Consider the following 22,502-nt stretch of genomic DNA (forward strand, 5'->3'; position numbering starts at 1 on the left):
TGTGGCCGTCCGCTTGTTCCCCCTCACCTGAAAAGGAATTGGATAGTTAGGTTTTTTTTTTTTAATTTACTCACCTTGTAATTGAAGATCGAATATACTCACCTAGTCTTCACTTCCTCCCTCTGCGCCGAGGCTCAGTCGTCTCTTCCGGGCTTGCACTGATTCCTGGAAGCTGAACGTCATCGCCGGAAGTGACGAGAGAGGCCGGTGAAGGCGCATTCTGGGAGAAGAAGACGCGGAAGAAGACGCCGAAGAGGACCGCGCCGGCTTCAGCTGCCCACAAGAGAGATGGAAATGCTGTGGAAGAAATTTTATAAGTGAGTATTTCTTCTAAAAGGTAAGTGCGAACCGGGACAGATCAGAGGCTAGCCATTGTGGAATGTACTAGCCCTGACTGTCCCGGGGGTATGTTTGTTGAAAAATGCTTTCTGTGCCCGGAACTCCGCTTTAAACAGCTAGAGGAACAGCTATCTATGTGAGCAGGATGGATGAAGGGTGACAGACAAATTAACACATAGGGAAAGTTTGATGTTAAGTTGTGTGATGAATTTAGGGTCAGGCACTACAACTAGTAAATTCTAAAGCATGAGAAAAAGCCAAAACAGAAAATGAGAGTCACACTGTATAGGAATAACAATTTTTGGTCCTGGCTCAAACAGAATACTTTATATGTGGTCAGAGTGGGAACATGGGATGAGCATTTTAGCTGCCCTCTTAGTTCTACATCCTGTGTGTGTCATGTTAGCTGTGTGCAGGGCCGGACTGGGTATGAAAACCAGCCCTGGAAAAAATGACATACCAGCCCCATAGCATTGCGTCATTATACCAGCGCAACATCATTTTCAGCGCAACATCATTTTCAGCGCAACGTCCCTCCCCCTAATACAATGCTGACCCTCCCTCCCCCTAATACAATGCTGACCCTCCCTCCCCCTAATACAATGCTGACCCTCCCTCCCCCTAATACAATGCTGTTCCCCCGGCCCCTCCCCCTTATAAAATGCTGACCCCCCCTCCCCCTAATACAATGCTGTTTCCCCCCTATCCCTAATACAATACAGACCCATCAGCAAGCCCCCCTCCCAGTACAGACCCCCCAGCAAGCCCCCCTCCCAGTACAGACCCCCCAGCAAGCCCCCCTCCCAGTACAGACCCCCCAGCAAGCCCCCCTCCCAGTACAGACCCCCCAGTAAGCCCCCTACCAGTACAGACCCCTCAGTAAGCCTCCCTCCCAGTACAGACCCCTCAGTAAGTCCCCCTCCCAGTACAGACCCCTCAGTAAGTCCCCCTCCCAGTACAGACCCCTCAGTAAGCCCCCCTCCCAGTACAGACCCCTCAGTAAGCCCCCCTCCCAGTACAGACCCCCCAGCAAGCCCCCCTCTCAGTACAGACACCCCAGCAAGCCCCCCTCAGTACAGACCCCCCAGCAAGCCCCCCTCCCAGTACAGACCCCTCAGTAAGCCCCCCTCCCACTACAGACCCCTCAGTAAACCCCCCTCCCAGTACAGACCCCTCAGTAAACCCCCCTCCCTGTATAGACCCCCCAGTAAGCCCCTTACCAGTACAGACCCCCCAGTAAGCCCCCTACCAGTACAGACCCCTCAGTAAGCCTCCCTCCCAGTATAGACCCCTCAGCAAGCCCCCCTCCCAGTACAGACCCCCCAGTAAACCCCCTCCCAGTACAGACCCCTCAGTAAGCCTCCCTCCCAGTACAGACCCCTCAGTAAGTCCCCCTCCCAGTACAGACCCCTCAGTAAGCCCCCCTCCCAGTACAGACCCCTCAGTAAGCCCCCCTCCCAGTACAGACCCCCCCAGCAAGCCCCCCTCCCAGTACAGACCCCTCAGTAAGCCCCCTCCCACTACAGACCCCTCAGTAAACCCCCCTCCCAGTACAGACCCCTCAGTAAACCCCCCTCCCTGTACAGACCCCCCAGTAAGCCCCTTACCAGTACAGACCCCCCAGTAAGCCCCCTACCAGTACAGACCCCTCAGTAAGCCTCCCTCCCAGTATAGACCCCTCAGCAAGCCCCCCTCCCAGTACAGACCCCCCAGTAAACCCCCTCCCAGTACAGACCCCTCAGTAAGCCTCCCTCCCAGTACAGACCCCTCAGTAAGTCCCCCTCCCAGTACAGACCCCTCAGTAAGTCCCCCTCCCAGTACAGACCCCTCAGTAAGCCCCCCTCCCAGTACAGACCCCCCAGCAAGCCCCCCTCCCAGTACAGACCCCTCAGTAAGCCCCCTCCCACTACAGACCCCTCAGTAAACCCCCCTCCCAGTACAGACCCCTCAGTAAACCCCCCTCCCTGTACAGACCCCCCAGTAAGCCCCTTACCAGTACAGACCCCCCAGTAAGCCCCCTACAAGTACAGACCCCTCAGTAAGCCTCCCTCCCAGTATAGACCCCTCAGTAAGCCTCCCTCCCAGTAAAGACCCCTCAGTAAACCCCCCTCAAAGTACAGACCCCCCAGTAAGCCCCTTACCAGTACAGACCCCTCAGTAAGCCCCCTACCAGTACAGACCCCTCAGTAAGCCCCCCTCCCACTACAGACCCCTCAGTAAGCCCCCCTCCCAGTACAGACCCCCCAGTAAGCCCCTTACCAGTACAGACCCCTCAGTAAGCCCCCTACCAGTACAGACCCCTCAGTAAACCCCCCTCCCAGTACAGACCCCTCAGTAAGCCTCCCTCCCAGTACAGACCCCTCAGCAAGCCCCCCTCCCAGTACAGACCCCTCAGCAAGCCCCCCTCCCAGTAAGCCCCCCTCCCAGTACAGACCCCTTAGTAAGCCCCCCCAGTACAGACCCCTTAGTAAGCCCCCCCCCCCTACAAGTACAGACCCCTCAGTAAGCCCCCCTACCAGTACAGACCCCTCAGTAAGCCCCCCTTCCCAGTACAGACCCCTCAGTAAGCCCCCCTTCCCAGTACAGACCCCTTAGTAAGCCCCCTCCCACTATAGACAGACCCCTTAGTAAGCCCCCCTCCCAGTACAGACCCCTTAGTAAACCCCCCTCCCAGTACAGACCCCTTAGTAAGCCCCCCTACCAGTACAGACCCCCCCAGTAAGCCCCCCTCCACTACAGACCCCTTAGTAAGCCCCTCCACTACAGACCCCTTAGTAAGCCCCCCTCCCAGTACAGACCCCTTAGTAAGCCCCCCTACCAGTACAGACCCCCCAGTAAGCCCCCCTCCCACTACAGACCCCTTAGTAAGCCCCTCCACTACAGACCCCTTAGTAAGCCCCCCTCCCAGTACAGACCCCTTATTAAGCCCCCCTCCCAGTACAGACCCCTTAGTAAGCCCCCCTCCCAGTACAGACCCCCCAGTAAGCCCCCCTCCCAGTACAGACCCCCCAGTAAGCCCCCCTCCCACTACAGACCACTACAGATCACATCACATGTGGAGCATGACGTCTCGTCTGTGTCACAGGAGGAGGGACCATCCTTGTCGGCGCCGTGACAGACATTCTTCAGCAGCTGCGCCAGCCACAGCTCGCCTCAGCTCATGCACCGCCGCCGATCCGCCGCACAGGGGCAACCGCCTCGTGACGTCACGCCGCTCACAGCGGCTGACGTAGGAGAGACAGAGCCCAGCGGGGGGCGGGCCTTCAGTGGCCAACCATTATCAGCGGCGCCGGCGACCAGCGAGCGGCCCCAATCAATGCAGCGGCCGCCAATACTTAAAGCGGCGCTGCGGGCGGCCTGGTCTTAAAGCGGCGCTGCGGGCAGCCGGGTCTTAACCACTTAAGCCCCGGAAGATTTTACCCCCATTCCGACCAGGGGGTATTTTACGATTCGGCACTGCGTGACTTTAACGGAGAATTGCGCGGTCGTGCGACGCTGTACCTAAACGAATTTGGCGTCCTTTTTTTCCCACAAACAGAGCTTTCTTTTGGCGGTATTTGATCACCTGTGCGATTTTTTGATCACGCGCTATAAACAAAAAAAGAGCGTCCATTTTGCAAAAATAGCAATATTTTTCCCTTTTTTTTATATGAAATTCCCCCCAAAAAAATGTAAAAATCAAAATTTTTTAAAATTTTTGGCCAATTTGTTTTATGCTACCTATGTTTGGTAAAAAAAATCGCAAAAAGCGTATTTTGATTGGTTTGCGCAAAAGTTATTGCGTTTACTAACTAAGGGAAAGATTTTTGTCATTTTTGTTGGTTTTTTTTTTAACGCGTAATGGCGGCGATCTGCGATTTTTTTTGCGGTACTGCGACATTGCGGCGGACAGATCGGACCCTTGACTGACATTTTTGACACTTTTGGGGTTACCAGTGACATTTCTACAGTAATCAGTGCTATACATATGCACTGTTACTGTAAAAATACACTGGTAGTGAAGGGGTTAACTTTATTTGAGAGGGAGGGGCTGTGTGTGTCCCTAGGGGCGTGATTCTTACTGTGATTGGCTGGGGCTTCAGCTGTATGCAGAGTGATCAACGGATCTACATAGTAGATCCAGATGATCAGCTCTCATACAGCGAGGAGAATGACAGGCAGCTTGTTTACACAAGCTGCCTGACTTTCTCCCTCTCCCCCGCCGATCGCAGAGTGGCCGGCGGACATCGGGTCCGCCGGTCACACGCGCGGGGGGGTCCGTGACCACTCGGGAACGGGAGCGCGCCTCCGGGGGCGCGCGCTCGCTCCCTAGACCCTCACAAGCTAGTGACGTAGCCCTACGTCACTTTGCCTGTGAGGGGCTGACCGCCGACGTAGATAGTCGTGCGGCGGTCGGCAAGTGGTTAAAGCGGCCCCAGGGCCGGCGGCCCATCGGGAAATTTCCCGGTATCCCGATAGGCCAGTCCGGCCCTGGCTGTGTGCAGACATTATCCTCTCCCTTGCCCCCCTCCCTTTTCTCGTTCTCATAAAAGTAATGTACTAGGATGAGTCATTAGTGATAACGGGCAAGGTGACCCATGATATGACTACATGTATATAATATAACAATATGTGCGGGTTTAATTAATCTAATGACTAATAATGTCATCACAGTTATTTTTAAACTGTTTCCGAAACAGAATGGTAAAATGAAGGTTAAATTGAGAAAAGTGCACACAGTGTAGAATAACACATATTAAATATCATTTGTTAGTGGAAACAGTGCATTTAAAAAAAAATACTTTTTGTTTTTATTTATTTTTGAATTCCAAAGCAGAATGTGTGGATTGTGAAATTGTCTGTTCCTTTTCCTTGTAAGTGCAGTGGTAAACTGCTGCATTACAGACATTCCAACCTGCAAAAACTCATTTCAGGGAGGTAGCAAAGACATTTCAGGGAGGTGGCACGACCCGCCGCAGCGTCGTCGTCCCCATGCACGCCGCCGCCGCGCCCCACCCCCCCTTCCCAATTTAACACAGCCAGAGAATAATGAAATGCAACGTAATCAGTATACCTGGTCACTGTGATGCTGGCCTGGTCACTGGTGCTGGTACTGGTAACTGGTGCTGGTCACTGGTGCTGGTGCTAGCCTGGTCACTGGTGCTGGCCTGGACACTGGTGCTGGTCACTGGTGCTGGTGCTGGTCACTGGTGCTGGTACTGGTCACTGGTGCTGGTACTGGTCACTGGTGCTGTTACTGGTGCTGGCCTGGTCACTGGTGCTGGTACTGGTCACGGTGCTGGTACTGGTCACTGGTGCTGGCCTGGTCACTGGTGCTGGTACTGGTCACGGGTGCTGGTACTGGTCACTGGTGCTGGTACTGGTACTGGTCACTGGTGCTGGCCTGGTCATTGGTGCTGGTACTGGTCACTGGTGCTGGCCTGGTCACTGGTGCTGGCCCTGACACTGGTGCTGACCTGGACACTGGTGGTGGTCACTGGTGCTGGGCTGGACACTGGTGCTGGTCACTGGTGCAGGTACTGGTCACTGGTGCTGGGACTGTTCAATGGTGCTGGTACTGGTGCTGGTACTGGTCACTGGTGCTGGTACTGGTCACTGGGGCTGGCCTGGTCACTGGTGCTGGTACTGGTCACTGGTGCTGGCCTGGTCACTGGTCACTGGTGCTGGTCACTAGTGCTGGTACGGTCACTGGTGCGGGTACTGGCCTGGTCACTGGTGCTGGTACTGGCCTGGTCACTGGTGCTGGTACTGATCACTGGTGCTAGTACTGGCCTGGTCACTGGTACTGCTCACTGGTGCTGGTACTTGCCTGGTCACTGGTGCTTGTACTGGCCTGGGTACTTGTGCTGCTCTCTGGTGCGTGCTGGCAACTGGGTTAGGTCACAGAGTTGGTTAGAGGAGGTTACTACAGATGCCTGGCGAGGTAACTCACTGTGTTGTGGCCGATCCGATCGATGGCGCACGCCAAAATGCCTCCTGGAGTGGACGAGTGCGGCTGAAGTAGAGAGCAAAGCCGCTGCTTCCTCTCTGCCACCCCTCCCACAGGCGGAGTGCATGTGATATCACTCCGCCTGTGAGCCGGACCTACAGCGGCTCCGGCGTTCTCACTGCAGGCCTGCTGACTGAGATCATGACACTGTCAGTGACTGACACACGGGATATTGCCCTGAGCTTGCGGGTGTCCGTGAACTCAGGGCGGAAAGTGGGAGTCTCCTGCGACTTGCGGGAGACTTGAGATGTCTGGCATTACTGCACGGTATTGTTATCATTTATTATGTTATATAATATATTATATTGTCAGATGGATACTAAGAACTTGTGTTATCTTCCTAAAACTAAAAACAGCACAAGCAATGAGAAATTATAGTGTTGCCAGGAAAAAGTTTTATTTTTGAAACATGAAACTGGGGCTTTTACATTAACAACATGATAGGAAAAACAAGCCATTGTAATACATCTCATGTAAGCTGGACCCAGTAATGAAGGGTTCACACGGCTAAATCAGAGTAAAAGAAGCAAAGTTGCCGACATTACTTTGGTCAATTATTTAACTTTTAGGACCCACATTTTGTGCAGTAAATATTGCAAACAGCCAAACTAAATATTTGTTTAATGAAAGGTTTACAAAATATGAATTTGTATTGTTGTTTATGTACAAATCTAACAATGAAAAATGAGTACAATTGAACCCAGCCAACATATTGCCTTTTTTGGAGGAGGCTGGAGACAAAGAAAAACTACATGTTTTAAACGAAAGATGTTGGAATCAGCAGTTGTGAGTCCAGTGCAGGACACACTCCCTTAAGACCCAGTTATTTGATTTTTTTTGTAGATTTTGATCCCGGTTTTATACCGAGGATGGCAATACCCATACTGAGTATGCAATTACCACCCAAAAGGGCGCTCTGTATTCATTGGATCCTTCTTCCCCTGCTCAAGAAGCAGAGATCCATGCTTTAGCAATGCCTGTGAGCTATCAAAAGAGTATACATTTATATAGATAGTAGAGATTTAGAGAGCTTTTGATTCCATTTGAAAGGCCAGAAGTTTGTTTTTACTTCGGCAGGTAAACCAATCAAACATGCTAAGTTAATTGATTGGCTGTCTTTAACCTTAAAGCTCCTTGCTTGGGTAGCCATACTAACATTAAAACTCACACATGGAAGCAGACCAGGCGACTAAGGATGCTGCATTACAGCCCCGGACACTTGCTGGGTCTATGCAACTCACAGATTCTTCCCTAGTTCTAGCCCAGTAGAGCTGGGAATAATATTTAAACTTTAAGGACCCCAGAACGAGAAGAAGAAGTGGTCCACACAGGGCAACTTCTTATGAAACAGGACTTTGGAAAAGGTGATCTTTTATGTCTGCCAGCCACTCTTTTCCCTCCAGCTTGACACATGGACCGTGTCATAAGTGAAAGGCAGTTATGGCTATCTTAGTAAATGAGTGTGGGATTGTGCCTGGGTTCACCAAAGTTGTTTTTATATTGACCGTTTCTTGTTTTACCTGTTACCAAAGGTGTTACCAAAAGCTGATCATCCCTTCCAGAGATTACAAAAAGTTATATCAAGATGGCCAAGTCAGGAGCTTACTAGTATGCATTTTATCTGTATGGACATGTTTTCTGGATAGCCAAAAGTTTGGCCAGTGGCAAATGCTACTGCAAAGGCCACAGTAAAAAGGTGTTTTCAGAAGTAGTTTGTAAGTACAGAGTCCCAGAAACTAGAGAGAATAAAGGAACTATTTTTATGGGAGAGTCCTTACAAAAAGTTTTGAGGTTTTATTTTACACCTCTTACCATCTACACTGTAGTGGAAAAAGTAGAGTATGAAAATAGAAAACTATTGACTAAATGTCTTCATATATTTTTTTATTAAGCCCCTAAGGGGATATTGGACTCTCTCCCTATGAGATTTGGTTAGGGAGTGTGTTGCTTACTTGCTTATAATTGTCTCAGCAGCTGAAGGCCTCCACTCAGATCTCACAGAGAATGTTGCTGATCACCACTGAAGAAATCTCACAACCCCTTGCTCTGTACGCTCTGTGTATGAGTTTGACCAGCCAGCCTGCCAACCCCAGTACTTCCCTGTTGGGATTATGAAGACCTTGTCAGAAGACCTGAAAGGCACCATAACAGATAAGTTTTTCCTCAAGGTTCATGCAAACTCCCTAAGTGATCCTCTATGAGGTTGGGCAAAGCCCAAATCCCTGACTGGTGGAAGGATGTTGCTACTTTTGGCACAAAGGTGGTCAGCAGGCCTCAATTCGACTAGCTCTGGGAAGAATCTTACATGCCGCTCTGAAGCTCCCAGGGTTTGGAGCTTCAAAAACTCTTCTGCTATGCTCCCTTGAAGAACACCTGTCGTCTCTGATTCTTGAAGTCTGAGAGCATAAGCCAGCGGGACTGAAATAGATCAAAGCAAACTGCATAAGAAGGCACTCTTTTACGTCTCCTAAAAACTTACAACTTTGGTGGTCCCCTAGTTTAGAAATTGAGGGGCCTGCATAAGTGGTGACTGACTCATGGGATTAGAGAAAAGGGGGCGGTCAAAGGAAAATAGAGATAGATGAAAGAAAGCGAAAGAAAATGATAAAAAGTTATTTTTTTTTTTTTTAGGGATAAGACCCCTACTCTCACCCAATCTCACCCCCTTTTTTTTTTAAAGGAAAACCGGGTAAGAAAAACAATTTTTTGTTTTTGAGGGCACCACGGGAAGCCTGCTGAATATGGGTCTGAAAAACAAACAGGCAGGAGCCACAGTCAGGAGGCTGTACACTGCCCAGTTAACTGAGGCCGACTGACACATTTAAATGGTCCTGGGGAAGGAAGGAACCTCCCCCGGGCTCCCACTACTAGTACTGGCAAAAAAACGGATTTTGCCTATTTCCAAGACGAAGTCCGGATCCCCCGCCAGCCGGCGTGCAAGCGAGGAAACTGCGCGCCCAGATGATGTCATCGGAAGTGCCAAAGGCTAAGAAAAACAGCGTTGGGCAGCCACCCCCTGCCATATAGAAAGGATGGAGACCAAGCGGGATGGAGCAGCCTGCTCCAGCCGCCCACTGGGCGAGGTAACCCTGCACCAAGGAGGCAAACCAAGAGTAAAAAAGAGAGCACCAGGAAACAGGAACAAACAATGACAGGGTCAAAGGGACAAAAAAAAACAAGAGAAAGAGAAAGCCTGCAAGGCAACAGGGACTCATAACAAAAGGAATGGAGATGTAGCTGGCACTCCCATGCTCTAAACCGCAGTCAGATAGGTAAAATGGCAGATTTAGTTCCTAAAGAGGAAACACTGAAGGGGCCCATCAAGACCCACAGACAAGGGCTCCCAGGCTATTTAGCGGATTTAGCAGCCCCAGCACTGGGACCTTGCACTGGAAGAGGCTGAGCCCAAATGGATACCAGAGGTGAGGACATAGTACTGCTCAGGGCCGCTGATAGGGGGGACCACCAGCCCTCTTGTAGGGGGCCCCGAGCACACAGGGGGGCCCACACAAAGAGGGGGATTAGTGATGGCCAACAAATACAGAAATCTTCCTCCAGCACCTGAATCTGATCTGTCCCTCTCCCTGCTATCAGCTTTTATCTGTTGAGAAAGAGACAGTTGTCCCTCACTAATCCCCTCCCTTGTGTGGGCCCCCCTCCCAGCACTTATCTCTGCTCAGGAGTTTATTTGTAACTTTGTTTCTCTCTCTCTGTCTCTCTGATCACTGAGCTCCAACTGCCCAGCCTGTATATTTTTCTCATCTTCTTTTTTATTTAACATAGTTTTCTATTTAAGATTTAGCAGGAATTATGCGAGTTATGTTATATTTGTGTCTGCTAATAGTGATTTTGTTGTAATTTTAGCTAAATATATCTTTAATATTTTCTTGGGGAGGCCCTGCCAGGTAGTCTGTACGGGGCCCCGCGATTTCTAACAGCAGCCCTGGTACTGCTTACTCTTCACTGGTGGTGCGTGGAAGTATGAGGAAAAGAAGAAGAATAGGGGGCATCTAACATCTCCTTCTTTTATGCTATTCACTGGTCCTGCCATGCTGCCATACTACCGTCAGGAAAAAGTGACAGAAAAGTGTTTAAAAAGCTGCAAGTAAAGACCCCAAAGAAACTAAAAATGCAACCACAGCATTCACCAGCAGTCAAAAGCAAAACAGTTTTTTATTCTTCCCTCACATTTCCCACTCTGCAGCTTCCAATTATCAATGTGTTTATTTGTGTTTGTCACCTCTTGCGGTGTCACTTACATGAAGTGATGGGAAATCTCTCCAACAGGGCTCATTTAGGAAACAAATTGTTAGTAAAGTGGGGAAAGGTTAGAACTCCTGAGGCTGGGTTCACACTGGTTTCCCTGCAATTCACATGATAGGAGAATCAAGAATGCATTGAGAAACACAGCCCCCTTGGATATTCCCATATCAGCACAGGGTCTCAGTTTGAGGTTAAAAAGCTTATGTGGAGAATAACTCTATTTTGTATTCATAGAAGCTATGGAAATACCATATAGGGATACCAAGAGGGCATAATATTATTATGTGGGAGTTGTTTTAAAGATAAAAAAATATTTTCAGATGGCATTTCTACTCACATATTCATGTTTTTGATTTGCAGAATATAATATAAAGAGGATTGCTAAGGGCACCAAATCCTGGATAATGTAGATACTAAAGCAAACTGGAAAAGATAGACTTTTGAGGTGCCAGTAAACTGATAAAAATTAGTTACAATTTTACATTTTTATTAAAGATTATAAAAAAGTTTTTAAAAAAAATCATGAATAACTACTTGCCGACCAGTCGGACCAGCTGCTGTAGTTTTACTGTAGCAGGTCGACTCTGTTACGTAAAAGCAACATACCTGCACGTCGCTTAGTGTAACAGAAAGTGGGGCACACATGCGCTGTCCGAGGCATGCACATGCGCCGATTGCTTAGAGGTGGAGTCAATCAGTGGGTCTGGTGGATCCGCTGTCCGCCGGGCATCCGCGATCACTTACCATGGAGACAAAACGGTGGTCTGCTGATGTAAACACGGCAGACAGCTGTTCTGTCAGTAATGAACACAGGGATCCTGTGTTCCTCCTATTTAGGAACATAGGTCTCTGTGTTCATCCAGTGAGTAAATCCCCCACACAGTTAGAAAGCACCCCCTAGGCACACATTTAGCCCTTTGATCACCCCTGGTGTTAACCCCTTCTCTGCCAGTGTCATTAGTGCAATAACAGTGCATATTTTTAGAACTGATTACTATAGTAATGTCACTGGTCCCCTCAAAAGTGTCAGTTAGGTGTCCGATCTGTCCGCCACAATGTCGTAGTCCCACTAAAAATCACTGATCGCCACCATTACTAGTAAAAAATAAATAAATAAAAATGACATAAATCTATCCCCTAGTTTGTAGACATGATAACTTTTGCGCAAACCAATCAATATACACGTATTAAAATTTTTGTTACCAAAAATATGTAGCAGAATACATATTGGCCTAAATTGATGAAAAAATTAGATTTTTTTATTTTTTTTAATTGGGAATGTTTTACAGCAGAAAGTAAAAAATATTGTTTTTTTTTTTAGTTTTTTTTTCAAAATTGTTGCTTTTTTTTTTGTTTATAGCGTAAAAAATAAAAATTCCAGAGGTGATCGAATACCACCAAAAGAAAGCCCAATTTGTGGAAAAAAAGGACATCAATTTTATTTGGGTACAGCATAGCAAGACCGCACAATTGTCAGTTAAAGTATCGCAGTGCCGTATCGCAAAAAATGGCCTGGTCATTAAGGGGGGGAAACACCCCAGTCCTTAAGTGCTTAAATCTGTATACACCATACAACATGTACTGAAGCAAAATGCCTCCCTTTATTTGGTGCCCACAGACATGGGGAATCTAATATTAGAAGATAAATACTGATGTTAAATCCAATGACTTTTAGACATGCTTCGAGTATCTTCCTCATGGGTGTAGTTCCACAACACGTTTCACAGGAACCCCGCTTCTTCAGGAGGTGTAGGGGAGCAAATAAGAACTAAAATTCACAAAAGGAGAAAATTACACATACATGTGAAAGACATCATCGTCAAAACATTAGGCAATGTACAAAAACTCACAAAACCAACTGGAGGTCCACCAACACAGAGTAGAGGGTTCACAACTGAAATTATGCATTTAGCCAGCACCTTAAAGTGGACTTGTATGAGAAAGTATCCTGTTCTCTTTATATTGCTTCCGTCATATGAAATCCCTGGTGTTCCTGCCAGGTCTCTCTGCTTTCCTATTAACCACTTAAGCCCCAGAAGATTTTACCCCCTTCCTGACCAGGGGGTTTTTTGCGATTTTTTTACTGCGTGATTTTAACGGACAATTGCGCGGTCGTGCAACGCTGTACCTAAACGAATTTGACGTCCTTTTTTCCCACAAACAGAGCTTTCTTTTGGTGGTATTTGATCACCTGTGCGATTTTTACTTTTTGCGCTATAAACAAAAAAAAGAGCGTAAATTTTGCAAAAATAACAATATTTTTCACATTTTTTTATATGAAATTCCCCAAAAAAAATGTAAAAATCAAAAATTTTTAACATTTTTGGCCAATTTGTTTTCTGCTACATATGTTTGGTAAAAAAAATTGCAAGAAGCGTATTTTGATTAGTTTGCGCAAAAGTTATCGCGTTTACTAACAAAGGGAAAGATTTCTGTCATTTTTGGTGGGGTTTTTTTAACGCGTAATGGCGGCGATCTGCGATTTTTTTTGCGGTACTGCAAAATTGCGGCGGACAGATCGGACCCTTGACTGACATTTTTGACACTTTTGGGGTTACCAGTGACATTACTGCAGTAATCAGTGCTATACATATGCACTGTTACTGCAAAATGACACTGGCAGGGAAGGGGTTAACTTTATTGGGGAAGGAGGGGTTTAAGTGTGTCCCTAGGGGCGTGCTTTTTACTGTGATTGGACATGGCTACTAGTGTAGGAACAGTGATAAACGGTCCTACATAGTAGAACCGTATGATCACCATTCCTACACAGGGGAGAATGACAGGCGGCTTGTTTACATTAGCCGCCTGCCTTTCTCCCTTCACGGAGGACGATCGCGAGTGACCGGCGGACATCGGGCCTGCCGGTCACATGCACTGACTTCCCAGTGAACGAGCCGGGGCGGGCGCGCGCTCGCCCGCTATTGGCTCACAAGGAACTGACAGGCTAGTGACGTATATATACGTCACTTTGCCTGGCCGGGGCTGACCGCCGCCGTATATAGTCGTGGGGCGGTCGGCAACCGGTTAAAAACTGACCACACTAAGCAGAAGAGCACAGTGTGGTCAGTTCTCTAGCTATGCCCCCACTGCACAGCTATTCACTGGAAAGCTCAGTGTGCTGCTGCTTCTCCTCCCCCCAGCTCCTATGCAGCTGAGAACAGAGGGAATGTGATCAAAAAAAGGTTATTTATAATGTTTTTTCTTTTTTTTTTATATATCTTTGCAAAAAATATTTTGCCTATCATTTCTATTTTAACTGAATGGGTTGCTTTACAGGGTGGTTGTTTAATTCACTTTAAATACTTGCATGCTTTTTTGCAATCTTCAATAGAAATGTAAAAATTGTAACTAATTTGTATCTGTATCCTGGCACCGCAAATGTCCATCTTTCTTCATTTTGCTTTAGAACCTCCATAATCATGTTTTTGCAAATAATGTTTTTTTTCTATTTTAGGGAAAATTGAGCTTTCATTTTGTAATAATGGATTTCTTTTCATGCAAGGGGAAAACTGGCCTCCCCAAAATCTAAATTTTTAAATTACAGTAAAAAATGTATATATTTTTTAAAGTTAGCTGTGTATTTTTATGCTATCGCCAAAAAATGAAGATACTACATATGTGTACATGATTTGTTCTTTGTTCCAATAGTAGGGCCAAGAAACAATAGTGTACATTTTGCTTTTTATCCAAAATAAACACACTGACATACAGAAGCCCAACAGAATCCAACAGAATCTTGCAAAACTTTTTTTCGATCAACGACTGCAGCCAATCAGCCGCTGATGAGTGTATTCTGACACTGGGGGAGCCCCACTATTAGAATACAATGGCACAGTGAGGAGGATTCCTCCAGCCACCCCATTTGTGTGGATAGGGAAATATATTGATTTCAGGCATCCCCTGCAACAGAAATGTCATTTTTGGTGAGATACTCCTAATAGGAACACGTCTAAAGGGATGCAGACCCAGCAGGTTTCCTCATTAGAGCCCTGCAACTGTCACAGCTGATAGATAATCATGAAACCCCCTCCTATTTCACCCATTCAGCATAGAGGCACAAACAATGATTTCTTCAGAATAACAAAAGGTAGGAATCTGGAACAAAGTTTGTTAAAATCCTTGTGATGTACAGAGATCACCCCGAGGGGAATATTTTTTCTCAACAAAAGTGGATTTACGCTTTAAAAAAATACCAAAATTAACCTATACTGTACTTACAGGAAACGGAACAATGAATTATTTTCCAGTACTTTCTTATTATACAAAAGAGAGAAGTAATCCTGAATGATGTATGACAGGATAATATTATCTTTAGGTGATTTTATTAGCAAATATATGCAAATTAGAAAATGCAAAAGAGCACAAACTGTTGATTTAATGTTCCATTACCTAATAAACATTACACTTTATATATTATATATGTGTGGAGATTTAGTTTCTAGTTTGTTCAATTAAAATATGGTAGAAAAGGAAATTCAGTAAAAATTAATATTAGAACCCACTTGTACTAGGTAGATAAAGTACATCCAACCTTAAAAACACAAATGGAAGAACTCAAAACAATCAAGATAGCCTCACCTTATACATTTAAACATGGACCATCTGGCTGGAGTCCCCAGAATATTATAATTCTAAGGATGTGCTCCTTAAACAATGGCTTCAGTTTGTCCTTTAACCACTTGCCGTCTGAGTACGGTAATACTACTGCGGCAAAGTGGTTCGTTATCGTCTGACGACGTAGTATTAACGTCGTCAGACACTCCCCCTTCTGGGCGGCGCTTGCGCGCCGCCGGAGGCTCGCTCCCGCTGTTTTCATTCACAGCGGGAGTCGGGCCAGGGGAGGAGCAGAGGCGATTGCCGCTGCTCTGCCCCGATCGCCGGGGATCTAGTGTGGAGATCCGCCCGCCTGTGTAAACACAAGTGGGCGGATCTCCATAGTGACAGGGAGTGACAGATCGGACTGTTCAGCATAGCTGGACATCCGATCTGTCCATGACTCACTCAGTCACCTCCCCCCCTACACGTCAGTAAGCACCAGGCATACATTAACCCCTCCCTCTCCAATAAAATTAACCCCTTCCCTGCCAGTGTCATTTTTACAGTAACAGTGCATATATATAGCACTGATTACTGCAGTAATGTCACTGGTACCCCCAAAAGTGTCAAAAATGTCAGTCAAGGGTCCGATCTGTCTGCCACAATGTCGCAGTCCCACAAAAAAAATCGCAGATCGCCGCCATTACGCGTTAAATAAAAAAACACCAAAAATGACAGAAATCTTTCCCTTTGTTAGTAAACGCAATAACTTTTGCGCAAACCAATCAAAATACGCTTATTGCGATTTTTTTTACCAAACATAGGTAGCAGAAAACAAATTGGCCAAAAATTTTTTTAAAAATTGTTTTTTACATCTTTTTTGGGGGGAATTTCATATAAAAAAATGTTAAAAATATTGTTATTTTTTCAAAATAAACGCTCTTTTTTTGTTTATAGCGCAAAAAGTAAAAATCGCACAGGTGATCAAATACCACCAAAAGAAAGCTCTGTTTGTGGGAAAAAAAGGACGTAAATTTCGTTTGGGTATGGCGTCGCACGACCGCGCAATTGTCAGTTGAAGTCGCACAGCGCCGAATCGCAAAAAGTGGCCTGGACGGAAGACAGCAAAATCCTCCGGTGGTAAAGTGGTTAATATAACTTAATTTAGAGTTCTTCCTTAACATTGGGTTTTAGCTGATAATTTTAATATGTGGCACCACAGAGGAATTTGTTGTATTAAGATAACATGGCAATGTTTCCCAGGACGTGAGCCTAAGAATAGTGATATATATGTCTGGGACATAATTGGACAGTGGCGTCTGGTGCTAAATTTACTTGGGGGGGGGGGGCAGTCCACAGCCCCCCCAGTCAGTCAACCACATAACACCCCCATCACTCTATCGATCAATCGCTTGTCAGGCCACCCCGCCAGCCCCTGCACTTACCCCATGCAGGTGGCATCTTCCCCCCTGTGTCTCCTCTGGAGTCCTGGCAGTCGATTCTCCTCCCGGCTAATCAGGAGTTAGGACCCGCTGCCAATCGGGTCTTAGGACTTCCGGCCAATCAGGACTCAGGACCCACTTCCTGATTGGCTGTGAGTAGAAACAGGGAGACATTAGCAAATATTAATTTGCTAATGGCACACAACTGGGTGGGCGTTCGGCGCAGTGCTCTGCGCTCCGAGCCCATCCTTTTTGAGCCTCCGGCTCTAATCATGTGCTTCTAAAAAAAAAACAAAAAAAGACCCATTTGAATCCATGCGTCCAGCATGTAGATTAGGGGCTGGGTGCATGGATTAAGGGGGCGGCGCCCCTGGGCTCCGTATGGACGGGCCGCCACTGTAATTGGAACTAACTTTGAGATTGTACGAAAACACGAAGATAAACTCTAAAGAGATGTGTATGACTTACTAGTAGATGTTACTAAAGGTAACAAAAACATGTTCATACCAAGACTATGAAAGTGGGTTTGTCTTTACTGGTAACGAGTATTGGGTTGGCCTTTATATGGATGGACATTTCTATTGGTTTAATGTTGTAAATATTGCTCGGTCATATCCTCAAAATATATTGAGTTTAAAATACTGAACCAGAAAATAAAAGACAAGTGATGCATTATTCTATGTCCGTGTTTTGACTTCAGTCCTACATTGCTTCCCGCAAAGCTGTGTGTGTGTGTCTGAGAGTGTGGAATGGAGGGTGCCACCACATGTTAGTATAGGAGTAATATAATAGGGAGTACATCCTTAACCACTTGCCGACTGCCTAACGCCGATTTACGTCGGCAGTCAGCCCCTCACAGGCAAAGCAACGTAGGTCTACGTCGCTAGCCTGTGAGGCTCTAGGGAGCGAGCGCGCTCCCGATCCTGCTCGCTCACGGACCCCCCCGCGCGTGTGCCTGGTGGACCCGATGTCCGCCGGGCACTCGCGATTGTCCGTTAGAGCGGGAGAAAGGCAGGCGGCTAGTGTAAACAAAGCCGCCTGTCATTCTCCCCTGTGTAAGAATAGTGATCATATGGTTCTGCTATGTAGGACCGTTGATCTCTGTTCTTACACCTCAAGCCACAACCAATCACAGTTAGAAACACGCCCCTAGGGACACACTTAACCCCTCCCTCTCAAAAAAGTTAACCCCTTCACTGCCAGTGTCATTTGTACAGTAACAGTGCATATGTATAGCACTGATTACTGTAGTAATGTCACTGGTAACCCCAAAAGTGTCAAAAATGTCCGTCAGGGGTCCGATCTGTCCGCCGCAATGTCGCAGTCCTGCAAAAAGAAATCGCAGATGGCCGCCATTACTCGTTAAAAAAAAACAACAAAAATTACAAAAATCTTTCCCTTAGTTATTAAACGCAATGACTTTTGTGCAAACCAATCAAAATACACTTTTTGCGATTTTTTTTACCAAACATATGTAGCATAAAACAAATTGGCCTAAAATGTTAAAAAATTTCGATTTTTACATTTTTTTGGGGGGGGAATTTCATATAAAAAATGTGAAAAATATTGTTATTTTTGCAAAATTGTCGTTTTTTTTTTGTTTATAGCGCATGATCAAAAAATTGCACAGGTGATCAAATACCACCAAAAGAAAGCTCTGTTTGTGGGAAAAAAAGGACATCAAATTTGTTAAGGTACAGCCTCGCATGACCGCGCAATTGTCCGTTAAAGTCACGCAGTGCCGAATCGCAAAATAGGCCCTGGTCAGGAAGGGGGTAAAATCTTCCAGGGCTTTAGTGGGTAATGATAGACAGGTACTATTAACTTGTAAGTCAGGTTGTAGTATCCTTTCAGTTTTGGTGTCAGAAGTGTTTTGAGGTTGGTAGAGGCCAACTTTTTCAATTGCCCTCTTGCAGCTGCTTAAATGCATACGTCCTCTCCTGTTGCTCAGGAGAACTGCATGGCAATCTGCATAAAAGCATATTGTCCGTAATTTTAGCAGTGTTTTTAGTTTTGTAAGTCAGGTTATAGAATCCTTTCAATCATAGACTTCCCTCCTTATAATTGACTTACTTGTAATGATTCAGAAGACTCACTTCAGGCCCCACCTAACATTCCAGGATATTAATGTGTAAAACCAGTAACACCAGGTCTGCTTTCCATCTTATACAACCCACACATACTCTACAGGCCTCCACCTGTCCCTATTTTACCTCTCCCCCTGTGTCCTCCTTATCCTCATACCCTCTGTCCTACCCTAACCCAATAATCCACCCCATTGAATTATTTTTCCTGTCTCTCCACTTTATCCCACCCTCCCTACCTATCTAATACAGGTCAATGACCAATGGTTTTTATGTTTTCCTTCTACATAACTAGGGTAATCTATTGAAAAATAAAATTTCACCACATTCACTAAGCTCTGAGGAAAATACCCTTGCAAAATGCAACTTCCCTCCCAAAGTGAACAGCCCTTTTGTCATTAGTAAATCAACCCCGCTGTCCCCTACCAGTCCTGTCCCCAGTCCCCCAACCCTCCCATAAAAGAGGGGAGGGGAGCGAAACATAAAGAATATGCTATATGTATAACATTGTAGATAATGGTCTGACCTCTGTAAAAAATATACGTTTTCATTAAAAATGTTATGGAAAAAAATAAAAGAACATTTTCTAAGTAGTTCTCATGGCCAGTATATATAGCACTTCTGCATTCCATTACTACTCTGTGGGGTTAGTCCCTCCAGTTCAATTGCAAGTAACTGTACATCAGATTAGATTTTAACTTCTTTTTCTGCTTATGCAAATTTAAAACACACAGAATGAGATAAGTATTTCTTCAGCAATACAATTCTAGACTCCATTATTACCCACTATTTTGGTAGAAAAGGGAATGGTTAAAACCCCTGTAATTTTTTTCTGTCTGTGCCCCATTAGGGGATTTTGCTTCTTTCCCCAGGGACACAACTGGAAATCTCATTTATTACCAGGGCAGGTGTCTTTATTGAAAGAATTCCCCTAAGGTCCTGTAAAATGTTGTACTTCCCATCATATTCTGTTCCAGTGACATTGGTCCTCAGGAAAAACACAGAGAGACACAGACAGCAATAAAAACCCTTCTTACTAAAGACATTTTTATTATTATGAATTACTTAGGACCCACAAACATTATATATATATATATATATATATATATATATATATATATATATATATATATATATTACTGTATATATATATACTGTATATATATATTTATATTTATTTATGTATATATATACATATATATATATATATACATATATATTTAATTTTTAAGCAGAGGCCCTGGAGAAAAAAATAGAGGGGGTTGTTGCACCACAGTGATTTTTAAAACTCAATATTTTTGGAAGAAAATACAGTTTAGTTTATTGCAATACACAAATACACCATATAATAACAAATTGTTTGTTAAAATACAAAAGATGATGTTACGCCAAGCAAATAAATACCTAACACGTCACGCTCGTGGAAAGGCGTCAAACTACAGTACTTAAAAATCTCCAAAGGGAATGGTTTTTAGGCTTTTACAGGTTACCAGTTTAGAGATACACAGGAGGTCTGGTGCTAGAATTATTGCTCCCGCTATAACGTTACCTCACACGTGTAGTACAAATACTGTTTGCATATGCGTTCGCCTTTGTATGCAAGCATGGGGGACAGAGGTATATATATATAATTTTTTTTTTGTTACACTGTCTCTTTAATTTTTTTTATCAACTTTATTGCTATCACAAGGACTGAACAGCATCCCTTGTGATAGCATGGGAAGTGAGAGGTACTCTTTACTCTAACATATTACTCTTTACTCTAACATCTGGGGTCTAATATACCCCAGATCTCTCATCTGTCCTTAAAAGCAGCTGATAAAACTGAGAACAGTTTGACCAGATGCTTTCATAGGCCAGTAACTGCTTGTTTACATTAGACCAAAACCAGAAGTGACATAATAGTTTGTCTCTTCCGGTTTCCTAGACCATAGAGATGATTGGGCATGTTCTGGTCCTCAGTCATCTCTAAGGAAACCTGGCCAATAGCGGGCCGCAGCAACAGCCAATTTAAATGGCCACTGAATTTGAGGGATCGGGCATGTTGGAAATTTTTTGAAAAACTAATTTCTAATCAATGATGGGAGAATCGTGTGAGATATATAATCAAAAAATAAATGCGCATGAGCTGTGACCTGGAAAGAAAAGAAGATTTCTAGCCACAATTTTTTTTTTCCTCTGTAGCAACATGAGGTTAAAAATTTAAGGCTTGGTTGGTCGAATTTCGAAATCTTTGGTGGCCCCATCGGATTACAAAATGCACAAAATTTCTGATATTCAAAAGAAAATTTGTTCAGAACTCGACCTATGTATGGCCAGCATAAGCAGAGGATGGTCCAGGAGCCACATTAATCTAGAGGTGCTATAGAATCACCCGTGCAGATGGAAGGTGAAGTGAGTGTGTTTGAAAGGATGGAAGATGAGTTAAAGCGGAGTTCCGGCCTCAAAATCGACTTTGGGTCATCCGCTTGCTGAGTGTCACCTGTAAAAGAAATGGATAATCACAATTTTTTTTTTGTTTACTTACCTTGATATTGAAGAAAATATACTCACCTTTCTTCCTCTTCCTCCCTCTGCGGCCGCGGCCTGCGCCGTCACTTCCTGCTTGCATTGATTCCTGGGAGCTGAACGTCATCACTCCCAGGAATCAATGCGCCTGCACCAGCCCCGCTCGTCAGTTCCGGTGCAGGCGCATCATTCCCTGCTAAACAACTTCTGGGCATGCTCATCCAGAACCATCTGGCAATACTCATTAGTCTCTACACAGTTGCGGAGTTCCAGCCTCGGAAATTATTTTTCAATAAAGATACCCCCGGGACAGTCAGGGCTTCTGGTGCAGGCGCATCATTCCCTGCTAAACAGCTTCTGGGCATGCCCAGAAGCTGTGCAGGGATGACGCTCCTGCCCCGGAAGTGGCGGCGGGGCCGTTGCAGTGCATTGTGGGACCGAAGAGGACATGGAATAGGACACGGAAGAGGACGCAGAAGAGGACGCTCTGGCTTCAGCTGCCCACACCAGAGATGGGAGCGCTGGAGAAGAAATTTTCAAGGTAAGTATTTCTTCTAAAAGGTAAGTGCGACCTGGGACAGTACAGAGGCTAGCCATTGTGGAATGCACTAGCCCTGACTGTCCCGGGGGTATCTTTATTGAAAAATAATTTCCGAGACCGGAACTCCACTTTAAGACACCTCCACAACTGTGTAGAGACTAATGAGTATTGCCAGATGGTTCTGGATGAGATTGAGGGCCTTGTGTTTATGAATTAGTTAAGACCTGGAGATAGAGGTACAACACTGGTCAAAGTTCATCCTGGTTTACAGTAGGGTCTCTAAAGATATAAATAGGAAATGTTGACATAATACAATGTCATGGTTTCCCTTGAGCAACCATTAAAATGTTTCCTGCCATGGGTAAAAAGAGGACAAAGAAACACCTGCCTCCTGTTTGGAACAAATCCAAGCCCTAACTGCTAAAAAAACTCAATGCCTCATCCTCATCCTCACCCTTGTGGTGCAAAAATCATGTATTTACTGCACTAACTGTACAGCACCAACAAATAAAGAAGTGACTTAGAGAAAACACAGAACCATTTGCATCAGTCCCTGCCCCCCCCCCCCCCCCCCAAAGACACAATTTATTTTCTCCGCTCCTTCACATACTCTGGGAGAAGAACCTCCTTGGTTTGATTTCAAAGATTAAAGTGGTGTCTCCATCACTATGCAATACATGATGGATATAGGGGATTGATGTACTGTATGCCGAGGTGGGGATGACAAAAGGAAGCCTCCTTGTGAAACTATCCTTTTTTATTAAATTATTGGTTTAAGGGCAATTTTGAATATTGTGTGT

Source organism: Pelophylax lessonae (genome assembly GCF_965119305.1).
Source record: "Pelophylax lessonae genome assembly, chromosome: 2".
In the NCBI taxonomy this organism is placed as follows: domain Eukaryota; kingdom Metazoa; phylum Chordata; class Amphibia; order Anura; family Ranidae; genus Pelophylax; species Pelophylax lessonae.